The sequence below is a fragment of the Capricornis sumatraensis genome, chromosome 17 (assembly GCF_032405125.1).
Source record: "Capricornis sumatraensis isolate serow.1 chromosome 17, serow.2, whole genome shotgun sequence".
Lineage (NCBI taxonomy): Eukaryota > Metazoa > Chordata > Mammalia > Artiodactyla > Bovidae > Capricornis > Capricornis sumatraensis.
Genome location: NC_091085.1, coordinates 20,588,789 through 20,592,525, shown reverse-complemented (window position 1 = coordinate 20,592,525; position 3,737 = coordinate 20,588,789). Strand labels below are relative to the sequence as shown.

At 42.9% G+C, this 3,737-nt stretch overlaps 1 non-coding gene across 1 annotated transcript; it reads left to right on the top strand.

The window, feature by feature from the left end:
- Positions 1-543: 543 nt before the first annotated feature.
- Positions 544-616, top strand: TRNAG-CCC (transfer RNA glycine (anticodon CCC)). The gene has a single exon. It is a non-coding gene; the product is annotated as a tRNA-Gly (tRNA).
- The last annotated feature ends 3,121 nt before the right edge of the window (positions 617-3,737 follow it).

Genomic DNA, 3,737 nt, shown 5'->3' with positions numbered 1-3,737 from the left:
AACTGCATTTTGATAGAAAAGAAGGAAGAACATGGATGCTGAATAAGGAACCAATGCAATCCTCTCTGAGAGCTAAATCTGCAAATAGCTTAATTAATCTTAGTAAAAGTGCCTCCAACACTACAACTGAAATCTTGATTATAAAAACAAAAAGCTCTATCTTCTCAAGAGATTGTCTAGTTTCTTCATGAGGTTTAATATTAAGAAGAAAAAGAAAAGAAAAGAAAAATCCTGTACATTCTTGGGGATGTACTTTTGGAGCCCATCAACCTCAAAACTCAGAAATTTCTTACTCACTATCTTCACAGTAGATATTTTGGCTCCTTTTAATTGCTGGATACTCACCACAGAGAAAACTAAGTGGATTTATGTTCAATATGAAGACACTGAGAGTCTAAAAAATTGTGAATCTTCTCAAAAGATAAGGGAAACATTTCCAGCATATTATTATACATGATTTTTTTGGACCCTATATTTATAGATCCACAAACTTTTAGATCAATGTGCAAGTATTCTACAAATTTTTAAAATAGTCTGGGGACTTTCCTGGTGGTCCAGTGGTTAAGACTTTGTGCTCCCAATGCAGGGGGCCCGGGTTCAATCCCTGGTCAGGGAATTAGATCCCACATGCTGCAACTAAAGATCCCACATACTGTAACAAAAATCAAAGACCCTGAGTGCTACAACTAAGACCCAGCACAGCCAAGTAAATAAATAAATATTTTTAAAAAATAGTCTAACATCTTGCTTCTCAAAATATATCCCTTGGACCAGTAGCATCAGTCATCTGGGAGCCTGTTTGAAACGCAAAAATCTCAGGCCCATCCCCAAACCTACAGAATCCACATTTTAACGAGATTCCCGGGAGATTCGTGAGCACATTAAAGTCTGAGAAGCACTAACCCCAGGCTGGGCCTGGAGTGGAAGCTACAGTTGTCGCTCTACCAGTGTAAAAGGGGTTTTGTTGAGAGAATTTCCTTTCAGGATCTTTTATTCCTAAAGGAGATTAAAGCACTATGTGTAGATTGGGGCTCAGATTTGGAGGCTTGAGACAAACCCTCCCTTAGAGGGAAAAATGGAAGAGAGTCCAAAAAGGAGAGAGGTGTTGAAAAGGGCCGAAGAGAAACAAGAATATTTACGGATGTCAAGGGAAGGGAATGCTTCAAAACAGACTGTCCTGAAAATTATAGAGAAGTCAGGAAGGGGACATTAAGAACTGATGATTAGATGATTATTTGCGACTATAAGAATGCAATACTGTCGGGTGGTGGGACAGGAATTGGACGTTATGGAGACAAACTAGGCAAAGTAATAGCAATGAGGAGGTAGTTGTTTAGCCCCAGAATCAGATTGTCCAGGTTTGAATATGGATTTCAACCTTCAAAAACACTGCAACTTTGGGCATATTGTTTAATCCTTCTGTCCAATAAAATAAGGAACCCACCTCTGGTGGGTCAGAGGTTAAGAACCCACCTTCCACTGCAGGGGGTTCTGGTTCGATTTCTGCTCGGGGAACTAAAATCCCACATGCTGTCGAAGGGCAACTAAGTCTGTGCCACAACTACTGACCCCAGGCTCTGGAGCCTTTATGCCATAGTTAGAGAGAAACCTGTGCACTGCAGCCAAGCTCCTGCATGCACAACGGACACCCAGTGCAGCCCAAAATAAAAACAGAGAGAACAGTTTTTTAAATACTTGTGTGTGAAAGTCGCTCTGTCATGTTCGACTCTTTGTGACCCCGTGGACTGCAGCACGTCAGGCTTCCCTGTCCTTCACCATCTCCCGGAGCTTGCTTAGACTCATGACCATTGAGTCAGTGATGCCATCCAACCCTCTCGCCCTCTGTCGTCCCCTTCTCCTCCTGCCTTCAATCTTTCCCAGCATCAGGGTGCTTGCCAGGCTCCTCTGTCCATGGAATTCTCCAGGCAAGAATACTGGAGTGGGTAGCCATTCCCTCCTCCAGGGGATCTTCCCAACCCAGGGATCGAACCCAGGTCTCCCACATGGCAGGTGGATTCTTTACCATCTGAGTCACCAGAGAAGCCCCAAAATACTGTGCTACCAGGGAAGTCCGTTTTAAAAAAAAATAAGGATAATGTAAAAATGTCTACATCTTAAGTTGCTATAAAGACAGAGTAAACACCTTGTCACAGAGTAAGTGTTCAAGAAATATTAGCTATTACTAAAATTATGAAAAAGAAATAAAGTTTGAGAAGTCCTACTATAAGGTATATACAATCACTCTCTTGGCTGCTGGTGCCTAGAGGAAACAAACCCAGAACATGAAATCTAGCAACTACAAGGTTCTGTAATTCTCATCATTTCAGCTTTGAACTTGAGGAACCAAGAAATGAATATCATGGACTCAGACAACAAACTCTTGTTCATTTCTAATCTCTGTTCCATTAATCCGAGTATCAAGATTCCATTTAAACTCATGGACTTATAAGCAGGCCAGAAAAAATGTCTGATCCTTTCTTCTGATCATATGAAAGTCTAGACATTTGGACATGGGTTTAATGGTATACTGTGGGAAGACTCAAGATCAGAACTTGCTTGGAGTCATTTATATAAACGCTGGCACTATTTCCACCAAAATATGGACTCAGGGCAATATGGAGGCCAACACATGGCTGGTGCCCAGTAAATAGCCCCCTGTTAATTTTTTAAAATGATAATAAGGCTAAAGTTACAGACTGAAGTTTGTTCCTATGGTTTGATCATTTGGACAAGTACAGTATGTTCAGTTCAGAGGCTTATCTACCCCACAGTTAGCACACTCCCCTTCTTGGCATTTCTCTCATTTCCTCGAAAAGCCTTTTCTAGAGAAACTTTAGATCAGAAGCCAAAGAAAATGCAGCTCAATTTGCCTTGCTCCCCATGGAGCTCCCAATGACTGAAGGCTTTCATTCCCTTCTCTCCCACATTAATCCTGGCTGTGCCTTAGCCACCCAGTGTTGCCCTAGGTTTCACGGCGAGAAAGCAGTGGATTTGCTGGGCTGGTCTAGATGAAGTTAGCAGGCTGCTGCTTCGTTTTCATGGGCATTTGTTTTGCTTTTCCTTTATAACACTTTTAAAAAATAATTGTATTTGTCTATTTATTAGGGGGCTGTGCTGGGTCTTCACTGCTGTGTGGATTTTCCTCTAATTGCGGAGAGTGGGGGTTACCCTTTAGTTGTGGTGTGCAGGCTTCTCGTTTCCGTTGCTTCTCTTGGGGAGCACGGGCTCCAGGGCACGGGGGCTCAGTAGCTGTGGCGTGTGGGCTTAGCTGCTCCGCAGCACGTAGAATCTTCCCCCATCAGGGATTGAACCCATGTCTCCTGCATTGGCAGGTGGATTCTTTACCACTGAGCTACTGGAGAGCCCTGCTTTCCTTTTTTTGATGCTCTAGTTGTTTATTTTACTGCACCCTCTTGATGAAAAATATAACAAAACATCCATAAAGATATGGTCAGGTCTACAAGTGTAAGGTCCACGAACATGTCATCCACCACATCTCACCCTCTTCCGCCCCTTTGCCCTTCATCTGTTCTTTGTCAATGTTTCCTCCCACATCGTGCCGCTTTAGAATATTTCACTTCTCTCCTATCTTCAGGCCTATCCCTACTGCAGGTCCTCTGAACATACGACCCTGTCTGCTGCTTCACAGAGACATCTGAGGCTGCTAGGTGAGAATTCTTTGGGTTCCGACCACCCACTCCAGTTTCTGCACATCCTTATTTCACTTCCTTTCTCCA